Source organism: Diceros bicornis, chromosome 10, assembly GCF_020826845.1.
Source record: "Diceros bicornis minor isolate mBicDic1 chromosome 10, mDicBic1.mat.cur, whole genome shotgun sequence".
Taxonomy (NCBI): Eukaryota; Metazoa; Chordata; class Mammalia; order Perissodactyla; family Rhinocerotidae; genus Diceros; species Diceros bicornis.
In genome coordinates, this window is record NC_080749.1 from 19860962 (window position 1) to 19884018 (window position 23057).

The 23057-nt window shown below is 44.4% G+C and overlaps 1 protein-coding gene across 4 annotated transcripts in view; it reads left to right on the forward strand.

Annotated features, from left to right (window-relative positions):
* MGAT5 (alpha-1,6-mannosylglycoprotein 6-beta-N-acetylglucosaminyltransferase) overlaps positions 1–23057 on the forward strand; it is a 324721-nt gene that overhangs the window by 26788 nt on the left and 274876 nt on the right. The window contains exons 1-2 of one of the 4 annotated variants that reach the window (XM_058548851.1): positions 14483–16402; positions 17779–17828. The exons of 2 other annotated variants lie outside the window; for them this stretch is intronic. The gene's annotated coding sequence lies outside the window, so the exon portion shown is untranslated. Of the gene's footprint in view, positions 1–14482; positions 16403–17778; positions 17829–23057 lie in introns of those variants that run through there. One more of the 4 variants, XM_058548850.1, reaches the window with a different exon arrangement.

Genomic DNA, 23057 nt, shown 5'->3' on the forward strand with positions numbered 1-23057 from the left:
ATCCTGCTGTCACATGGTGGGAGATGCTGTCTTGTTTAAAAACAAAGAAATAAAAACCCTCCACCGAACTCGGTGGTCTCCCTGAAGAGGTCGGAAGAGTAATCCAGTGGTGTCTGTTTGTTTCAAGCCTGTGTTATTAGTCCTGTTACAAATGATAATGCTTTCCATTTACAGGCTTGCTGTCTCCGAGGAGTTTTATGTATCATGTACTAGACCCTGCTGGGTGATTAAGCCACTCACTCGGCATCTTACAGGCCACTCGAGGACCATTTGTTTATAGCCGACTACTGCACTTCTCAGAGAGTTCGCTGAGTGGCGTGCTAGCTGTTGCTTCTGGTTCCTTGGGAAGGGAGGGTCCTCAGGGCCTAATGCTATGGGAGTTGAGGCCCAGAGAGATGGGGTTCTCCTTCTGGTCCTATGCCTTTATTTTTCCTATGTCATTCGAAGCTTCTTGGCCCCTTCAGGTGGGGTGAGGGAAGGGCTGTAGCTCTTTCTTTTCCAGGTTCCTTATCCTATAGGGAAAAAAATACAAGCACCCTACAAAACAAGAGGTAGTTAATTGAACGCTTTTGTAAATAAGAGAAAGACATGGCGTTTTCACTCACCGGGTTTTACAGTTTTCAACTGAGAATACAGAGACTTTGTGGCTAATTAAGGCAGTGTGTGTAAGGAAGGAAAATATGGGACAAATGAGTGGTGGGGGAATGGACAGTTAGGCAAGAGAGAGTTTCAGAGGGGCAGTTCGCCCACTTCTGTAGCCTTTTAAGACGAAGCCCTTCAAAACTCTGAAATCCGTGTGGCCTTGTCACAGCTGTGGAAATGAGGCTGTGACCTGTTCACATAAGGAAATGGTGCTTCCCCTGCCCACCATTCCCCCTCCTCTCCTCTAGAGGCCCAGACTCCACACCTGGCCTGTCTCTGCTGCATCAGACCTGCAGGTCAGAGGGCAAAAGCAAAGCTCATCTTGGGGAAATGGAAGCCCCGTGGTGCCCTGATTTGACCTGTCGTGGAGATAGGAAGCGCAGAGGCTCCACTGGTTGGTTGGGTGTCCCTGCTGCCAACACAGGTCTCCGTCGGTGGCTTTGATTCCCAGGCTCTGTAAGATGACTGGGGTGAAGTGTCTGCACCCGCCCCTTTTATTTAAAGTCAGGTGACACTGACCACCCCCTCAGACTCTAAATCTAACCCAGGGAGGGCCGGCCCCGTGGCTTAGCGGTTAAGTGCGCACGCTCCACTACTGGTGGCCTGGGTTTGGATCCTGGGCGCGCACTGTCGCAGCGCTTCTCCGGCCATGCTGAGGCCGCGTCCCACAGCAACTAGAAGGATGTGCAACTATGACATACAACTATCTACTGGGGCTTTGGGGAACAAAAAAAAAAGGAGGAGGATTGGCAATAGATGTTAGCTCAGAGCCGGTCTTCCTCAGCAAAAAGAGGAGGATTAGCATGGATGTTACCTCAGGGCCGATCTTCCTCACAAAAATAAATAAATAAATAAATAAATCTAACGCTGGGAAGTGGTTGCACACCAGGCCTCTCCAAACCCATCCCATTTTACCAAGTCATAGGCGGGACTTTTCTGGAAACGCAAGGCACTGATGAACGTGCTGTCATACTCTCCCTAATGAACTGCGAGGCAAACAAGATTATTAAAGGAAATGTGAAAATGGGAGGGAGAAACCTCTTTTTACATCTAAGTTTGAATCCGATCAGTGTTCATGCGGGTGCTGTGTGAGGTGGCTTGGCCATTTGTAACCTTTTCTGGTGGCTAACGACATCCATTCTAATCAAGACTTCCCTCAAAATGCTAAAGTTTAAGAATAACAGTGGCTCAGATTGAGGAGGCCAAGTGCGCTATTTCTGTCACAATGACAGCCCTGTGTTTTGGGTTAGTCCCACAGGACAGGGAGCCTTCTTTTCAGCCTTATTCTGATTCTCTGATGGAAGATGCAGCGGGTGGGTTGGGAAGCACCGACTTTGTTCAGGAGTTTTAGAAGTTGTTCCAAAGCCCCTGGGACAGTCCACTCTTTCTCTGCCACTGGGGCAACTTAATTAACTTCTGTCCTCATCTGTAAAATGGGGATGATGATGATGATACTAGAACCTACTTATGGGTTGTTCTAAGGATTACATTTTTATGTGTAGCCCTTAGACCAGTGTTGAATAAATGTTAGTTATTGTCTTTATTGTCAGTATTCTGCCTACAATTTGGGGGCATCTTTATAAGCTTAGACTCCAATAAAGACCCTTAACCAAGCCTGTGAGGCACAGCAGGCTCCAGGGCTGAACAACTTCTCTATCCTCATCTCTCAGTTGCTCCTCCTGCCTCTTTCTGTTTTCTACCCACATTGGCTGCTTTCAGTGTCTCCAATGCACCAAGCTCTCTCCTGCCCCAGGGCCTTTGCACAAGCTTTTCCTCTACTGGAATGTTTACTTCCTTCCCTCTTTGCCTGGCCAACGCTTGCTCCTCCTTCATATCTCACTCAACCTAATTGTCCCTTCCTCAGGGAGGCCTCCCTCGACCACTGAAGTAAAAGAAGATCCCTATCATTCTCTGCCGTGGCACCCCCATTCTTTTCTTTCATAGTGTTTGCCACAGTTTGTAATTTTTTTTTTTCTTGATGAGGAAGAGTAGCCCTGAGCTAACGTCTGTTGCCAATCGTCCTCTTTTTGCTGAGGAAGATTGGCCCTGGGCTAACATCTGTGCCCATCTTCCTCTACTTTATATGTGGGACGCCTGCCACAGCATGGCTTGACAAGCGGTGCATAGGTCCATGCCCAGGATCCGAACCTGCCACCCCTGGGCTGCTAAAGTGGGGCACGCGAACTTAATCACTACGCCACCGGGCTGGCCCCCACAGTTTGTAATTGTGTATTCATTTATAGGTTTGCTTGAGTGGTGTCTTCAGCTCTCCTACGCTTTAAGCTCCATAAAGCTAGGGATGGGCCCACAGCTCGCGGCACAGGCCTGGCCTGTGCTGTGTGATGTGTGAATGCGATGAATAAATGCTGCCACCCCAGGCGGACTTGTGAGCTTTTTCCCTGGGCCCGCAGTCGATGTATGATATTGTGTTTATTTGCAGACAGAAACCTTTCTGAATACATTTCTAGGTCACAGGTCAGTCCTGGAGGGTGGAAATACATAGCTTAGGGGTTCTCAAACTTCCGTGTGCATCAGAAGCACCTGGAGCGTTCTGGGCTTCACCTTCAGAGCCTCTAATTCTGTAGGTCTGGGATGGGCCTGAGAATATGCACCTCTAACAAGTGCCAGGTGATGCTGGTGCTGCTGGTTTGGGGGCCACACTCTGAGAACCACTGATAGAGTATATAGGTAGCAAACAATGACTGTAACAGCGCCCCGAGGCCTGCTAGGTCATGGAATGCACAGAGGAGAGAAAGGCGAGGAGAAGAGTGAACGAGGCGGCTGGTTACGGGCAATCCAGAAGAGTTTGTCCTAGCCCTTGCTGCACTTGCTGCGTGTCGTTCTGTGTGCGGTGGTTAACGACCTCACAGTGGGAAAAGCTCTTCTTCCCGCGTCTTTTGTTGCTCAGGTGGTAAAGTCTAGGGGCTGGAAAGGTTTGAGGTACAGGATCACGTAGGAGAAGAACGTTTTAAAGAGCTCGTTGCAGTCATGCTGTAACGGCCCCAAAGCAAGGATCCCGGTGGTTTGAAGCCAGATTTAGGATGGTTATTGATGGCAACTCCTTCTGCTGCACGTTCCTCTAGAAATGCTCCTTGTGGAGGACTCTTCAGTGGGCCCTCTCGGGTTTCTCTTCACTGACTGAGAGCCACAAGAAAGCTCTTAGGTGTACTAATGGCCCTAGAACAGGTGGGCACGTTCCAGAGGCATGATCCCCTCCTTTCCCATCACAGCCACCACGATGTGTTCATGTGTTTCAGGAGATTTTCATGGCCCCAAGCGGCTCCTCATCCCTCCGTGTCAGGAAGGGAGATGGTGTCGCTGGAGCGAAGCCCTTTGGAGTCAGACACATCCAGGTTTGACGCTGCTCCTGGTAGCATGCCTTTAGGTAACTAGCTTCTCATCGGTATTTCCTGTCCTATACGATGGGGATGATGATGTCCAGGGAAGCTTAGGGTGTAGAGGTAAGGCCGGGCAATCACGTTGAAAAGACTTGCTGGTCTTCGCTGTTGTGACCATGAGCAAGTGATTGAATCTTATGAAGCCTCAGCATCGTCCTTCATCATATGGGAATTAAAATGGTGCTTTACCTCATAGGCTTCTTGGGAAGATAAAATACCAGTGCAAACTGGTGGGATCCAAATTAAGTCTGTGGTTTAGTTAATGGTATTGTACCGATGTTAATTTCTTGGTTTTGACAAATATATCATGGTTGTGTAAGATGTTAGCGTTAAGCTGGGTGAAGAGTATATAGGGACTCTGTACTCTCTTTGCAACTTTTCAGTAAATCTAAAGTTATTCCAAAATGAAAAGTGTATTTTAAGAAATGCTTCTGAAGTAGTTGTGAAGTAGTTAGCAGGGTGCTTGAGATTTAATCAGCCCTCAATAAATAGTGGCCATTACTGTTACTACTAATACATCTATAGTTACTACTACTGATGCCTTGAAGGGTCCTTGTAACCAGTGACCTTGCTACATATGGTATATTACCTGCTGTAAACTTGGTGGTTTAACACAAATTTGTATCTTATGGTTCTGGAGATCAGAAGTCCAAAATAGGTCTCACTGGGCTAAAATCAAGGTGTCAGCAGGATTGCATTCTTTCTGGAGGTTCTAGGGGAAGACTCTGTTTCCTTGCCTTTTCAGCTTCTAGAGGTGCCATTTGTTCCTTGGCTTACAGCTCCCCCCCTCCATCTTCAAAGCAAGTGATCAGATCACTCTGACTTCTGCTTCTGTGATTGTATCTGCATCTCTGACCTTCCTGCTTCTCTTTTATAAGGACCCTTCTGATTACATTGGGCTCATCTGGATAATCCATGATAATTTTCCGAGTCTCAAGATCCTTAACTTAATTGCATCAGCAAAGTCCCTTTTCCATGTATGGTAACCTTCACAGGTCCTCTTGGGACAAGACATCTTTGGGGAGCCATTATTCTGCCCACCACAAGTGGTAAGCTGTCTTCCTTCTCCTTTTTTCCTTTGTCTATGTCCCACGTCCCTACACAGTCCCTAGATGGGAGGGACCTGCTATTTTGTTTCCTTGGGTGGAGCTTATGCCCGTGGGGCAGAGAGAGGAGCTTTGCTCTCCAGCTGTTTCCCCTGGAGGCCTGAGCTCTATCTGGGTGGGTGCTGAGGGTTCAGACTGTTGCTTGGTGTCTAGTGTGTGTGATATACAACTTAGCACCATGTTACTGAGTGTCCATATGGTAATGGACTCTGATTCTTTAGTTGTGGGCTTGGTACTGTTGGGCACAAGAATGGTGACACTAGCTATCCCTTAGCAAATTGTGCTAATGTACTCGCTGTTGAGTCTGAAGGCTGATTACACCAAACTCCTTATGAACACAGATTGTGGGTCGTAGATGATCCTGGATGTCATACTCCCTTAGTTCTTTGTTCACGGCATTATTCCTACCCCTTCTCTTCCTCTTTACCTGCCCATCTCTGTCTAAATCTGGACTGCCTAGCATGGTAGCCTCTAGCCACATGTGGCTGTTGAGCACTTGAAATGCAGCTAATCTGAATTGCGATATGCTGTAAATGTAAGATACGCACTGAAATTTGGAGACTTAATGTGAAGAAAAGAACGTAAAAGGTTTCATTCATGATGTTTAAATGCCGATTACGTTTTACATTAATATTTTGGATATATTGGGTTAAATAAACTACATCATTAAAATTAATTTCACTTGTTTCTTACTTTCTTTCTTTTTTTGGTGAGGAAGATTATCCCTGAGCTAACATCTCTGCCAACCTTCCTCTATGTCGTATGTGGGACGCCACCACAGCATGGCTTGATGAGGGGTGTGTAGGTCTGCACCCAGGATCCCAACCCGCAAAACCCGGGCCACTGAAGGGGAGCGTGCAACCTTAACCACTACACCACCGGCCTGGCCCTTCTTCTTACTTTTTTTTTTTTATAATTTTATTTATTTATTTTTTTCCCCCAAAGCCCCAGTAGATAGTTGTATGTCATAGTTGCACATCCTTCTAGTTGCTGTATGTGGGATGCGGCCTCAGCATGGCTGGACAAGCGGTGCGTCAGTGCGCACCCGGGATCCGAACCCCGGGCCGCCAGTAGCGGAGCGTGCGCACTTAACCGCCAAGCCCAGGGGCCGGCCCCTTCTTACTTTCTTAATGTGGCTACTAGAACATTTAAAATTACATATGTGGCTTGCATTGTTTTTCTTTTGGAGACTCGCAGTCTAAATCCTATAATAATCTCAGAGTGCACGCATGTATGTGTGTGTGTGAAGGGTCCCCGTTATTCCTGTCACAGTGTCATGTGAAAGGCTTTCCCAAGAATTCTCTTCTTTTTTTTCCCTCCGTTCTTTCTGCCTGCCTGCCCATCTGTCATTTTCTCTTTCTTTCTCTCTCCTCTCACTCTTTTTTTGTTCCCTTGCAGCGAGCCTGCTAAATGAATCTCGAGAGATGGGCATGTTAGATCATTTGACCCATGACAAGGCTGCTCAGAGAAAAAGGCTGGTGCTTTCTACCAGCCCACAAACTTAGAAAGTTAATCACTATTTCTAGCTCCTCTCCTTACTCTTTACTCCCTAGAAGATTCTGGGTTTTTTTTGTGTATTTGTTTTGTTTTTCTTGGGGGGTGGTGGCATATCTTTTTAAGAGCTCTTGGGGGATTCTAACATCCTTCTCCCAACTCTGCCTTGAAAATTGCCATTCTGGAAAAGGGAGGTGGTCCAGTGGTTCCTAAAGTCCTCTGGGGAGTGAAAATGAAGATTCCTGAGCTGTTTTTTGCCAGGAATAGGGATGGATTTACACCTAACAAATCAGCAAACACATTTGCCTGACGAGTGTGGCGGTGCACCCTGGGCTACGTGGTCAGCCTCTGTTTCCACTTCTGCAAAATGCCATCTGGCTTGCCTGAGCCACTTGGGAGGAATGCTGACGAGGAGGGTGGGTGCAGCTGTCGGTGTAGGTGGGGGTGAAAGGATCGGCCCCCGTGTTGTGTGGACACAGCTGGTCCTCCCTGCCCCAGCCCCCAGCCCCCGAGGATGGTTTGTTGAGCCTGAGAGGTCATTCTTTCCTCTAGCACTCAGTGAAAGGACGCATGGTGGAGAAGGTCTGTGGCCGGTACACAGGTGAGGGCTCTGTGGTTAGACAGTCAGTGTTCACATCCTGGCTTCGCCACGTGTCGGGCTGTGTGACTGTGTGGTTTACTTTAACTCTCTGTGTCTCACTTCCTTTATCTGCAAAGGATAGTAGCTCCTAAAAGGGGTTGTTAAAAGTTACATCGGGAGCATCTGGCTGGCTAGTGAGTGTTCAGTAATGCTAGCTGCTGCTTGGCCGTGGTCGTTAGTGTTGTCATACTTCTGGTGAACTTCAGGCTGTGATCAGCCAGGAGGACCCAGCTGACTTCTTAGTTTTAGCAGGGAACATCTGTGAGCCCTGAGGCAGGTTTGGGCAAGGAAAGAATGAGGGCGACTGGAGGTGGTGGTGGAAGGTGAGGAAGCTTGAGGCACAGAGCTGCTTGGAGTATTTCGGGATGGTGAGTGAGTTTGCAGCTCTTTAGAGAAATTTAGTCGCTTGGGGAGCACAGCTCACTCACCTGGGTTCCGACGAGCCTCCTTCGGCCTGCATCAGAGGGAATGCCTGTCTTTGCATCAGTTGACTGAGCGGGACTGGCGTAAGAGTCTACGTGCCTGAGCAAGCCCAGGGCATTGAGGGGACTGCTGGGCCCTGCCCTGGGGGCCGGGCCTGGCCTGGGAGCAGCAGGAAGGAAGTGAAGTCATTTTTCAGCTCTGTGGAGTAAGACCATGGCCAAGAAGACACATGTTTGTGGTGGGAACCCGGTTACCTGGTAACTCATGTAACTTCTGAATGCTGGTTTCTGTTCCTTTCTCTCCTTTCCATCAGTTGAGGGACCTGAGCCAAGGATTCGCCCCTTGGGCCTCCTGCGCCCCTGGACCCAAGCGTGGAGGAGGCGGAAGCCAGGACCACAGGGCCCCGAGGAAGGGGAGAGTGGGAGCACAGGGCCTCTCTTTGCTCTGACTTCCCCTCTGAGTTTTCAAAAACTTGCAAATTGATCTGAAAGAGTAGAGTTTATTTTTCTTCACGGTAAGAGTGTGATATGGCTGGGGCCTGCCTTTTGTGGGGTTGTAAATTTTCATCCACTTGTTTGTAGATTCATTTCAAATCTGTGGATTTTTCTCTTTCAGCACTTTGGGCTCTTTTTTTGTTAGAATAGTTTTAATCATGGATTGGTTTTAAAAAAGTAACCAATAGTACCGGTATATTTTCCTTTCAGGAATGGCGTTGCTAGTGTTATGTGTAACTAGGAGTAGCTATGAATGTTTGGAGAGTGGCAAAGTGATAAAAATGAGGATGCACATATTTGCCATAAGGAAATGGGTCTCCTTGCAGCTCTCAATGTAATTTTCATGCATTCACTGTGTGAGGACTCCACTCATGGCTGATGAACGGTGACTGGGGAGGTGGGGGTTGTCACCTGAAGAGGCTGGGGCCTAGTTTAGGGACTTAAAGAAGATGACTGGAAGGAGTTGACAATGATGTAAGCAAGGAATACCAGGATGTTTTTTCATTTCTAGTTGTGTTTCAGCTGAATTAAAATCATATTTAGTAAATGCCACTAATTGTGTGGCTATGTGCTAGCATATTCCCTCATTTAATCCTTAGACTAACCCTTTGAAGTTGATTATTAATCCCATTTTGTGGATAAAGATACTGAAGCTGAGTGGTTGAATAATTTCCCCAGGGTGCCACAGCTAGGAGCTGAACCGAGTTGGGATTTGAACACAGGTGAGTTTTATTCCCGTAACCGTGTTATTTCTACTATGCTACATGTCCCCTTAAGGAGACTTACTAATAATAGGAGAAGGAGGGGTAAAGGAACATTTATTGAATGCCTGCTGGGTACTGGGCACTATGCTGAGTGTTTTACTGTTGTCTCTTCAGTCCTCAGTGACCCTGGGGGGTGGGTACTATTATTATTACCTTGGGTTCACAGAAGGTGAAACTGAGGCTTAGAGGCGTTAAGGGCCTTGCCTGGTAAATGGTGGAGCTGGAATTCACGAGGCAGCCTGAGTCCGCAGCCTGGGCCCCTTCCTGCAGTATGGAGCCTCCTTGGGCTCGTGGTGAGCAGACTCTGCATTGAGAGGGTCTTAGTGGTCTGAGAATCCACTGTGAGAATAATGGACTTACAAGCATGATAGAAACTATTTTCAGTGGATTATTCAAATATTTGAGGAGTGTTGGTTCTGTCTAAGATGCTGGGTCTAAAATGCTTCTCAGAGATATCGAGAAGTACGACATGCCCTGCTCTTGAGGAGTTGGCAGTCTGGTTTTGGGTGTTAACACACACAGGAGGGGCAGCACTTCAGGTCTGCGAAAGTTTCCCACAGTGGATGTTTTTTTGTGTTGTGGAAGGGTAAGTTGGATGTATTGGGGGCAGGGAAAACCTGAAGACCATAGGGAGAAAAGGTAGACTAGTTGGTTTTGGCAAAACAGTCCTTCCTGATTCAGGAGGGCTTCAGACGCCGGGGTTTGATCTTAGAGATGGTGGTACCTAAGCCATCTTATTGAAGCGGAAAGGCCTGGCCCTGGCCCAAGGGGTGTTTCCCAAGGTTCATCTGGCGGTCGGGAATGGATTGGGGCCAAAGAGGTTGAGGCTGTAGAAAGGTCCAACAGGTTACAAAGCTATTATTGTGAGCTATTGGTCAAAATGGCTAATGCTGAAACTCTCAATAGGGTTAGTAATTCATTTGGCTGTGGTCCTTAAGCAAAGGTGAGTAATGCTGGGAAGAGAGGCAGAAATAGGCCTTACACTGAGTTGGGAGCTCAGAGAGAGGAGAGAGGAACATTTATCCAGGGTTAGATGACTTTCCTTGGCTCTGAGAGAGGACTATGTTAGTTTATCATCACCCCACCTACCACACAAGGATGAATTGATTTGTGTTTTTATTAGAAAACTCTCCACCTTGCTTTCTTGTCCTAGCTCTACAAAGTTCCCATTCATTACTTTATCATCACGGTGCGAGAGGCCCAGGTCTGACCTCTATACCAGTTTGTGTCTAGGACTGTCAAGGGGTTGCCAAAATCATCTAAAGGAGTTGGCAGTGGAGGTGGCGTTCTGACTTGGGTCCACCACTTTATAGACCAGTGTTGGCAGCCGTGAAGGCTGGCTTGTCTTGGATGCAGAGTTCAATCCTTGGGACCTAATGCACAGACAGCAGGGAGGGAAGAAGGGGAAAGCAATGAAGAACCGAGGGAGAGAAGAAATGCTTCATGCAGGTCACCTGCAGATTGTAACAGTCAAAGGTCAAATCATTGACCTTGCCTTCTTATCACTCTGTGTGCCCCACCCAGGGCTGTTCTAATCCAACAGTAACCAACACTGTATTTTAGAATCCTTCCACAAATTGGAGCTATACCCTGAGTTTTTAAAAATTTTAATTCCTGCGGATCTTTTAAGTAACTCCTTCCAGGTCGGGTGTCACCAGGCTTTCTTTTCTAGCCTGCTGTCAGACTGTCATTGTCACCAGAAGCTTGTCTCATTGCTAATTATCCAACTTGTAGTGAAGCAATTAAGTGCGAGTGATTGGTAGGAAATACAGTGATTTGAGAGGTGATTTCCTTGCATTAGTTTTTTTAATAATTAGAAACAAGAGACCAAATTTGGGGACCTTATCCTGCCAAGGAGGAATAGCAGAGATTAACTTCTCACCCAGAGAGCACTTTAGTGAGAATGTGCCTCAGGGAGGCCCCTGCGTGGGTGGTCATGCATGGGTCTGTGTGGCTGCTCCTGGGTGTTTCCAGACTTACAGTTGCATAGGGTGGTTATTTCTGAATGGAAGGGCTTATTATTCTTATTCAGAAAGGGATGATTGTTTCTTAGTGCCTCTCATTTCTGACCTTGCTGTTCTAGGAGGTCAGTCTGCTTGCTTTATTTATCAGTTTATCAAATGATCTAATTTGTCAAGGAATGTTATTCCTTAAAAGATGAGCTCTAAAGACACATAGATATGGCCACAGTTAGTCCAGTGAAGCCCTGAATTGGTTCTGTGGTGAATATGCTTTGACCTCCTGCACAGCGTTGGTAGGATATTAGATGAAAAGATGTTGTCCCGAAATATCTCTACACCAATGCCGTCCAGTAGAACATTTTGCCATGAGGGACATGTTCTGTATCGGCAGGTAGCTATTGAGCACTTGAAATGTGGCTAGTGTGACTGAGGAACTGAATTTTTTATTAATATCATATTAATATTAATATAGTTATTATATTAATAATAATATTTATTATAATTGACATGCAACATTATATTTCAGGTGTACATGATTCAATATTTGTATATATTGTGAAATGATCACCACAATAAGTCTAGTTAACATCTGTCACCATACATAGTTACAGAATTTTTTTCTTGTGATGAGAACTTTTAAGATCTGCTCTCTTAGCAACTTTCAAGTATGCAATACCATATTATTAGCTATAGTCACCATGCTGTCCATTACATCCCCATGACTTATTTATTTCATAACTGGAAGTTTGTACCTTTTGACTCCCTTCACGGGAACTGAATTTTTTATTTAATTATAATTAGTTTAAATTTAAATAGCCACATGTGGTAAGCAGCTACCATGTTGGACAGCACTGCTCCGGACGATGGTCAGAGTTGACCAATTCCTGCATTTAGCCCTTGGATATAGGTCTTAGTTGGTCAGGCTTGTTTGTGCGAGGAGATTTACGACACAGAGTAATCTAGTGGATGTTAGAAAATCTATTAGATAGCGTAGAATTGTGAAATTATATTTAAATGTTGGAATTCAAAGAAGACTTGGGTCAGTTGGAGCTGGAGTAGGCAGGAAAGTTTCTTAGAGGAAGATGCCTGTAGCTTTCAGGTCTTCTAGAATAATGTCTAGGCAGCCGTAAATGTCCTATTTACTCATGATCCTAGGGAAGCAGCATGGTATGGAAGACTCCAGGTTTGGAAGCCTGACAGATCTGTGTGAAGATGGGGATCACCTATGCAAGATATTTAGTTTTCTGAGCCTCAGTTTCTTCATCTGCAAAATGTGCATGATAGTACCTCAAAGAGCTATTGTTATGTTAGAAAACTAATGGAAAGCTCCTAGTGTCTTGGCACATAGCAGCTTCTCAATTAATGTAGACATTATTATCGGAAGTAGGATTAGCATATGTACACAAAGCTCCATAACTCTCTAAAACTGCATCACGAGACTGAGTTCACGCTCCTTTTGTTCATCTCCTCTGATGAGGGAGACCTGTCTCTTCACACCTGTTAAGCTAGAAGTCCTGGGATTGTCGCAGAGAGAGTCGAGAGAAGACAAGGGTGTGAAGAGGTTAAGTCATATGCAGAGAGACCCTTGGAAGATTGAGAATTGCTGTGTGATAAATAAATCCATCTCTTCAGTCCATGGTAAGGGCGCAAGTTTATCACTGTGTATTGTGATATTCAGTATTCTAGTTTTCATTCTCCTCTCCTTCTGGAAGAGTGTTAACTGGAGTTTACAGCTTAAACACTCTGGGTTTCTGGGCATTTGTTTGCATGGCACCTTGGACACCTCCTAGAGACGATTCCATTATCATTTCCATATCTGCATTCTTTGTTTACTTGAACACTTGAGGTTGATTTAGTATCTTACAAGAACTGAACATTGTCTTCCAGACATCATTAATCTCGCCTTTCTTACCCAGTGTTAAGTGTGAAATTAATCAAAAAGGAAAGAGAAATTAATAATATGTTGGTATTCACGATTCATCGGGAGACCTTACAGCGGGTATGAGATTAACTTCTCCAAATTAATACACACCTCAACAAATTAAAGGTATAGAAAAGGGTTATTTATTATTTAGGAAATGCCGGTAAATGCTTCCTGCTTTCATAATTAGTTAGATGATGGGTGGTGTCTGGTGATAAGACCAATCAGTATTGTGAGTATCTTTGAACCCGTGGAAAGCGTTAAATCAACACTTTTTTTCATATTTCACTGAGATAAATGAGATAAGGCCAGATGGTTAATGCATACTTGTTTCCTGTCAATTGGAAAAGGTTTGCCCAAACACTTGCAGTTTTGTTCTCTATTTACAATAAACTAAGTTTGATCCTGGGTTCTGTGTTTCCTTGTTATGACATGTGGTATGATCAGTTTCAAAGAATACGTTATTATGAACACATTATGGAAAATAATGGAGAGTTATAATTATAACTCTATTACAGTTTTTGCTGAGGTTGATAAAGGACAAGCTTTTGTTATTGAATTGTTCCTGTAATTACATCAGAAATAACAGGCAGCAGTCACCTTCCATTAGGGATGGGAGGGAAGGATCCTTACTATTTAAGTGATCACATAAGGTGTTGAATGAATCATCGTCAGCCTCATCATGAGGAATTAAAAATAGAAAGGAACAGTTGACATCATCCTATAGCAGGTTTTTAAGGAACAGAAAAATGTTAGATAGTTTTTTAAGGAAAAGAGCCATCTGCAGTGATGTCCCAGCCCACATGTTAATAGTCTGTTGGCAGTGGTTCTCAAACTTGAGTGTGCATTCAAATCTCCTGGAGAGCTTGTTCGGATTGCTGGGCCCACCCCAGAGTTTCTGATTCAGTAGGTATGTGGTGAGGTGTGTGATTTTGCGTTCCCAGCCTCCTAGATGATGATGATGTTGCTAGTTCAGGAACTGCACTGAGAACCATTAGGCTGAGGGACAGAAACAGGTGTGACTTGAGGATAGTTCCAGAAACAGAATTTTAAGATTAATTTCCTAGTGCCTGTTAAAAATTTAAAAATTTTGATGAAAATACCCAATTTTGTTTGAGATGGTGTGCAAGTTTTGTAAAGGGGATCTACTCTTGTGACATTGTAAACGAACATTAAAAACAGTTGCAAACCTAGATAAGTGGTCTCCCGGCCCTCCTGGCCTGCTGTCGTCATGTCTTGGTAAAATCTTGGATAAACTTTGTTGGCTACAAGCATTATCTCTATAATCCAAGTTAGTGATGAATTTAGAAGTCACAGGGTTGGATTATTTTTTCTCATTTGTAAATCAAACACTTTACCTGGGACCATCTGTAGGAGAACAGTCGATTTAACCAAGAGTATTTTTAGGTCCCAAGACACTAAATTGTTGTCATTGTTACACCTGCCTGACAAAATAGCTGTCAGCAAAATGAAAATGTAACTCATTGGGCACCAATGGCGGCTGTGGTTCCAAGCTTCTGACCAGTTCTAGAACTGCCCTTTTATTATTCTATTAATTTATTATTCTGTTGTAGCAATAGCAATCACAGTAGTAATGATCACTAATGTCTGTAGAGGGCTTGCTGCCTCTCTGATGTGGCGGCTGTGCCTTTTGGCTGTGTTGCATTAGTTCGTGAATCCCCGCCATCGTTTCTGACCAAGGCACTACGATTACCTCTTGGCTCAGACACCGGAAGATGGAGGCTTAGAGAACTACTTGGTTGCCCTCACACAGTTTGAGGGAGTCTAACCTCTGTCTTTGAGTACAGGCAGTGTGAGTAATGTGGGGCAGATTTAGATTTGATTATATTTTGGGAAGTTTTCAATGGAGGCTTGATGAGAGGCCTCACTGAAACGTAAAGAAGCTAGAAAGTTTGTTGAAGTAAACCAAACATATTTAAGGTTAATATGGTCTAAGTTCTGATGTCAAGGACCACTCTAGATCTTTGTAAATGGGCAAAATTTCACTGTGTGGTAAATTTAGCTGATCTGCCCAACATTAGGTGAAAGCTATATGAAACCAGTATTGTAATAATGGGGCCTTTTTCTATGTGACTATGTGATGTTCAGTAAGGAAGATTGAATGACTTAAAGCTTATAAACATGGTCATGATTTGTTTCTAGCATATACCACCAGGTGATTTTATCATTTGAAATCTTTTCTCTAGTCATGAAGATATTTTAGGCAGAACCATAGCCTCCTCAAGTATTTTCTCATGTGAATTAATGTAGAGGACAGCTTTGGTGTTCTCAATGAGCCACCTTTGCTTATTAGGCTGTGGAAAAGAAGGAGAGAGGGAAAGCCTGGTTTGAGTTATGTCCCTGGTTATTTTTGGCATCAAGAATCTGAGCTTCTCTATTTGGAGAAGCATTGTCCATAGGGAATAAGAGGATGAAAAAGGTTGAGTGTAAAATTCAAAAGAGATCAACCTGACAGATTCCAGTGCTGAAGGGGGTTGAGCGGGTGGAGAGATATGAGACCTACAGGTCTAGAATCGGCCATTATCATTCTGTGTCATCAGATCCAGAGTAGATACTGCAGAGGTGTCCTTGAACATGCTTGGTTTATCATGGCTCATTTTTAGAGATGCTCTGAATAGGGGGGACGGGGGAAGCAGGAAACTCGAATGCAGATTTCTAATGGAACACCACCCTGGAGTCCAGAGCTTATCAAGTAGGTTATTTTGTTTATGGGCCATTTACAATATCTTTTACCCAAAGTATAAAATGAAAGGGATACATGTTGGTTAAAAATGGGATTCCAGTTTTCCTAGCTACTCTTTTACTGTCTGTCCCCTGTGATTGCTGCCTTATTCTTCTTTCCAGATTGAATTGCATTTCCATGATCTCTACAAATGCTTTCACAGTTTAGGTGTAATTAAGAAAGGGAGTAAAGTCAAAGCATAAGCCCAAGAGGAGATAGAGGGAGCCTGTTAATCCCCAGAAAAGATACTTTTGGGTGAAATCTTGATGGAGGCTGTGGAGTGGTGCTGTTTTGAAAATTAGCAAGGAGAAAGGACTTCTTTCAAAGTTTTCTTTATCCATGGACACAGCTAGAAGTGGTAAATTTTCATTAACGTTAAATATCTAGCTCTGCAGGAAATATTTAAGATAAGTTGAGCATTAAAGCTTTGCCGAGGATAGAAGTAAATGGCCTTTGGTTTCTTAATGACCATGAATTTTGCTAATATATAAAGCCAAGGGTAATGCCGTAGTTTTCATATAACTCAGGGAGCAGCTTATCTAATTCTTAAGGTAAAATCAAGGTTGAGTTCTTAATTAGTGTGAGTGTTATTAAAAAAGTCCAGATTTGAAAGCATTGGGGGAGGTAAAGGATAATAAGCTTTTTTCTTTTGGCACGTCGTGAACATTTTTGAATCTTACAGTCTTACTACTGATATGCTTCATAAGTTACCTACTGCCTGTGCACTTGATCCCAGTACTCACGAGGAAAAGTGCCATATAATGGACCAAATGAGATGTTTATGAAAACATACAGAAAAGAATAAAAGGACTGAAAGTAAGTTGATATTATTTAGGTCTGAGGCACATGGGTATTCATTTTATTAGCCTATACCACAGACATGAATGAGGTTTTGATGTTGACCAAGATGCTTAGCATTGTTTTCTCACAGTATATCTTAATGACTGGACTTCCTGGAGTTAGCTGATAATCCAGGTTCAGAAACCATTCCTTCACCTCAAAGCTATCTCAGACAGAGGCTGGTATAAAAAGAGGGCCACGAGGTCACTGGCATTGATTCAGTTCCGTCCAACCTCCCATCATTTAGGAAATGTTTATTGCGGCCAGACTGTTTCATGGAGATGGTGGGTTTGGAATGAGTGCTCTCCCAAGCTGCCGCAATGCACTGCTCTCTGGTATTGCTCAGAGATTGTTGACACAGACAAAAATGTTCATGCTATGAAGGGTAGTTATATGCTGCAGACCATAAAAAGAGGGAATTGGCTTGTTTGGATTAAAAAAAACATAACCCTCTCAGACATTTTCCAGCAGAAAATGGTACACGTTCTTCCATGAGGTCCTTAAGGATAAGGTAGACCAGTTGGTTAGTCCTGGAAGATGAGGATTCATGGGCAGTCAGCTTGAAGATGGGTCTGTGCAGCATGGTCTTTGTTTTTTTTCCTTCCTCCTTCTCCTTCCTTCCCTCCCTATTGAACTTTTGGTTTTATAATTTTCTGCTGATAAATTCCATAAATATCAGAAACACACTGTAAGTATCTATTAGAGGACATGGTTTCCTCCCTTTTTGTATAAAGAAGTTTTGTAGCGGGGAAAATATTAGCCATATCAGAAGCACATAGTAGATATATTTCTAAAATGGCTTTTTACTCCTTTTTTTGGTTTTATTCTTCAGAGTGAAGTGGCTGCAAGTAATGTGTTATATTTGAATGAGCAGGCTTGTAGTCAATTGGCTTTATCTCATATTATAAACTCCTTAGTTTTTTGTAGTAGAGCTATTTTAAAATTGCATATACCTATTCTTGGGACTGTGTATATATTAGTGTGGTCTAGTCTGGAAAGCATTAGGATTGGTAAAAGCTTTGGTTTAATGCCTCCTGAGACTTGGAACAAAGAGCGGTTTTGTGCAGATGCTCCATCTTTGCCAAATGTAGCCTTACTCCTGCTGAACTAATAGTGGATGGATTTGGATCCTAACAAGTGAGATAATATAATTTTTTAGATAAATGCCTCTGGATGTTGAAGTGATCAGGCCTCCCACCTAGCTACCCTTAGATATCTATCTTAAAAGGCAATTGGGTTCCAAAATGGGAGAAGCAGAGTTCATAGAAGCTCTTTGTCTGCCTCTCTGTTTGCAGTGGATCAAGTCCTTAAAGAGGAGAAACTTAAAAATGTCTTTGTCCTTGTGATTTCAGGAGTGATTACTGTTCTAAAGTGGACATTGGAGGAGGATGCATTAGGCCCCGTAAGTACTGTAGTAAGCACCTGGCTAAGCACAGACCCAGGATATTTGCCCTTGGGAGGGAGAGGACCAAGTAGTTGAGTCAGTTGTTAACATTTGGAACCATCACGATATAGACACTGTAGTCCCAAAGGGCCAGGGGGTGACACTACCCATGCCACCCCAATCCTGAGGGGACATCTCTGGCTATCTGGTTAAGGCCTGGTGGAATTGGTTTTTTTTTGGATAATTGTGCAGGGATATTTTACCTCTCTAGAATGAGTAAAGTGACTGGAGCAGAAGGCCATTTATTCCTTTATTCAATCATTATCAAACATAAATTTATTGAACTTGATTGTGGCTAGTTATTCTTACATGGAAGGGCTGGTCCCCTCAGAGCAGCCCAATCCAGACCTGACACAGAAGATCATGATGTAAATATGAGTAAATGAACTGGAGATTATGACTCATAAAGACTTCATAATCTCTGAACTCGGTCTATAGTAAGGAACCTTTGCTCAAGGAGTACATTTTCTTAAGTCCCCAGTTATGAATATATTTTATGGAGGAAGAAATTTGCTAAGTACTTCCTTATTTTGACTGTCTGAATAGTCTATAGTGCTTAAAACCACTGTCCAGTCTACCCTTGAGAGTTACCTTGGTAAACCAGATGTTCAACTTGGGAGCAGAATATTTGGATTTCAAGGCTGATAAAATTTGGGTGTCAAGGTTATGGGGCCAACAGAATGAAACATTAAGCATTCCTAATTCTGGTTTCTTTTATGTATGTGGGTCTTTGAACAAACTTTGTCTCTAACAACATCATAGGAGGAAAAAAAAAACACCCAGCAACTCACAAGCCGACAAGTGTTTGATGTGAATAAAAGCCTTAATGTTAGAGCTAGAAAATCATGTGACCATGTGACTTTTATCAGAGGCTTCTCACTAGCTGTCACCTTGAGAGCTTGTCCTTCTGGGAGAAACCAGAGAAACAAGAAGTCTCTCCTTCAGAACCACAAAGGCATTTTGAATCTCTAAAGATGTGAAAATTTGTCTAAGATGCGTCAAGCATATTTAATAAATCCCTCCCCACCTCACCCCATGCACTCCCCACACACATGACTTAATTGGAATGGGACTTCATTTCAGGGACTGGACAATTGAGCAACCTATCTTCAAGGGTCTGTTCTGAAATTAGTTTAGTGTTGACAGATAGGGAAGTTTGTCACTGCTCTCTAAGAGATGCCAGGCATGGCAGCTGGAGGTAGCAAGCTGGCATCCTGGAGACACGGAGCTGGATCTACGGTCCCTGATATGCAGTTGCTGCGGCTTATACTGTGGGAAGAATAAGCATCTTTCTGCCTTTCCTGTGATTTTTTTTTTTTTTATGTCAGTGTCTACCCCTCCCTCCTGCTCTCAGGTCTGGGCACTGTGTGGGGTTGACAGCCTTCATGGAACAGGCAGATGAGTTGGCGTTGTGTGGCGCTCCTGGGCTGTGTCTATCTGGCACCCAATATGTTGTCACTTTCCCTCTTCACACCATACCTAGCTGCCTTTGGAGAGGCCTCTTGGCTCCTTTGGGAATAACTACTGAAAGAGCAGCTGTCTATCAGCCTCCTCCAGAGCTGTCGAATTGGGCTGCTGTCAACCTGTTGTTGGAGTAGTTCCCAACGCAGCAGACTTGGCTCTCATTGACATTTATAACTTGAAAGCCATATCACAGATGAGTTTGCGTTTCTTATAAAATCCCGTAGTAGCCCTCAGAATATAAAGCACATGGCCTCTACACACTTTGGCAACTCTCAAGAGTGTGGAAATAGTTGGGTCCTCTTAAAGGTGGAGAAGCAGCTCCTCATTTTCCCCCCACCTTATTAAAATCATCTCTCTTCTCATTTAGATAGGAAGAAGTTGTCCTGGCTTTATGCTTAGATTTATGTGTAACCATATGAGTCGGTTTGTATCAGGAAGATTATTGGCTTCTAAGAACAAATGACTCTTGAACTCTGACTGCCACAGAGCCTGTGATAAGAGAAGACATTACTGGGAAGTTGATATCTCTCAGATGGGTTGGTAGATTCCATACCTGGTTTTTTATGCCTTAATTTCTCCAAGAACCAGCTTCTAAGCTTCATTTCTTGGGACATGACTGAAAGAAAAAGATGCAGTGTTGGTGGTAAAAATAAAAACCAAAGCCACACCAGTAGATCGTGTGAACGCTTACAGCCAAAGAAAGTGGAGAAAGTGCAGAAGGGAATTGGAAGGCATTTTACTTTGGGTCTGTCTAGAGCGTAAATTCCTTGAGGGCTAGGACTGGCCTTATTGCTTTTCCTACCAGGAACCTGGCACATGGCAGCGTGATGAGCTGAACGAATGAATGTGAAGAAGAAGTTTTAGGTAGAAAAAGTTCTGTTTCATTTTATTTTTATCCCAGTAGTGCAGACATTGAAATACATTCATCAGCAAATCCAGATTATGGGATTTAAAGTTAATGATGTTTTCCTGTTGTTGTCAAAGATGAGTAATCTTAGAAAAGGCCTATCATAGAACAAGAAATGAGGACTTTAGATGGCAGGTCTTGGATGCGATTAAAATGAAACACCTCCACTGCCTGTGCTCAGGTTTCTTGTTCTGGTTCCCACGACGTTAGTCACGTCTTATGAAGTGTCAGTGCCCGACCTTGGCTGTGTGCCGTGCAGCTGAGTCCAGCGCATAGCTTGCCTGGAGTGGGGCCGGGATAGGCTCTTGAGCCAGCTCGATGGGGGCCACAGGCTTTGGGAAGATTGTCAGCTGAGGAATGTTCGTCACCTTTCTGGCCCTTTACCTGTGGTACACGTTGGGACTCCACCTCAGCCCTCCTTCTCAGAGCCCAGAAGTGCCTCGGAGACTGTAAGACTGCTCTCGAGATAGCCACTGCCCGTTGATGATAGAGGAGCATGGTGGATTAAACCTTGCTTCCCTGCTGGCTTAAGGGAGAGGTGGGGCTGCAGGGCAGAGGTGAAGGCGGTGGGCAGCCACTTGGCTCGTCACCAGACCAAACATGGCGCAGCAGGGCACTTGTCTTCACAAAGCGTGCCTGGTTTTGACTGCATCTAACCAGAATTCCTGGTTCATGGCAGGAGGTTTCAAAACAGCATCACACGTCTGTTCTCTGGCTTTACTTGAAAAAAATATTTAAAAATTTTAAAATATTTCAGATATCCAGACAAGTGCAAAGACATACTAGAACACTCACTCATGTATGTCCCCCTAGATTCTCTGCCTTTTTAGTCTTGCTGATGACGCATCATATTAACTATGAAAGGTGCTTATGTTCAAATTACTGCCCTTTTGTTCCTGGAAATTCTAAAAAATGTGGTCTGCCTGGAACCCAGACCTACACCGAGCCCCAGCATACTTGTGCTCTGAGGAGGGTTGGTGCTACCTGGATCCTCCCTTACCTGTGGTTTCCTCTGTTCATTCTGTTGTTATGTCATTGCCAGCATTGCCATCGATCTGTTTTTCTCTTCATTCAGTTTCAAGGAGGCGTGTATGTGTTTGAATCCTTTTCTGCAGCTAGTTCAGGACTCCCTTGTAATGGGCAATTCAGTCGGTCCTGCTTGACAGAGCTAATGCTATCTCCACATCCCATTCCCTTCCCATAATACTTCATCCTACTTGATGTCACACACAGACGACTCACTTTGTAAATAACCTCCCACTCTCCCCAAGCCAGTGTGGGATTTCTCCATGTGTGTCGACCTCCCTGGAGAAGAGAGGCGAAGGCCATTTTACTTTGCCTCTCGGGTTTAGAATGATGGATAGATAGCATCTATCGGGCATGCTGAGGCCTCAGGTTAATTAACGTGGGTAAGGCCCATTGGCAGTTTTCCAGTCATTTCTTCCTTTACCATGGCCATTTTCCGGGACCAGAGCCCTATGTTGTTTTAGCTGTGTTGGTGGATGACTGATCATTCACTTAACTCTTCGTTTTGGTCTGAGCCTCAAGATGGCTTACGGGAATCAGCACTCACAGGTCACACATTGGAGGGGCTTTCAGAGACTACCACCACCCATTTAATGAGAGACACCACCTTGAAAGGAAGGGTAAAGGGAGTTGCTGAGCCAGGAGGACTAAGGAGAGCCCGGGTGAGGCAGGAAGGACTGGGGAAGGGGTGTGGTAGTTTTGGGAATTTGGCTAAAGAGTTGGGGGACTCGGGGTGCCTGGAGAAACAGAACAGTTTTTAAAAACTCTAAACCATCATGGACTGGTACAATAAAAATAAATTACTAGAAAAATGAAATGAAAAAACAAGGAAGTCCAAAAAACAAGCCTTCAACTTTATTATTGGATTCAGAGACACAAAATTACCATGTTAAATTGCTATACAAGTTTCCAGAACACTTACCTTCAATTTTGGTACTTATCTCTTCACAGAGTAGAAACACTGTGGACTGGCCCTGCTCTGTAGACTCCCCCCACCGCCTTTGCATTGCATTGACCTAGGAGATGTGGGTGTCAGCTCTGTTTCTGCCCTCGTATGCTGGGAGGCCCACCCTGACCTCTCTAAATCTTGATTTTTATACTACAAAGTAAAAGTGGCGTTGGTCTGCACAGCACTGTTCTCCCTGACAGGAAATGAGGGACCAGGAACAGGTGCTTATTGCTGAGTCCCTGGCCCAAATGGGTCTCCTTTTAGAGATCCTTCTGGAAGGGACAGTCTGGGGATTATTTCATATACTCCCTTGGCCACCTTGACCAAATGTCTGAGCAGCTTATGTGAAAGGCACGTGTCCTGCATTAGTGACCTTCTGTGACAGATGGACCTCTGTGTGCACATGTGTGTGTGTGTCTATATGTATGGTCATTTTGCACCCACTGTAACTCTTTTTCTAGTTCATAGTTTTAGGCTGGTGGAGGGGGTAGGGTGGTGGAGAAGTGACCCCTTTTAGGAAGTCATTTAGTAACCAAGGTTAAATATGGCCCTGACTTTTTCAACAGAGGCCCCCCCAGCATAACCTTGCAGTAATGTTCATTGGAGCCCTCTGGAAGGGGGGACAGATGGAGGAGCCAGCGTGGGAGGAGTTTTTGGTGGGGCCTGACAGTGGTTAATGTCACCTTCCGTTCATACCCCGTTGCCTAGAACTCTGTCTCCCGGCCATACCTCGATGGGAAACGCAGTCTAGCTGTGTGTCTGGGGAGAAGAGGAGAACTTGGGTTCAGTGAGTCTCGAGCATTCCCGCGGCCCCCTTCCTCCTGCGTCTCTGATGCACTTA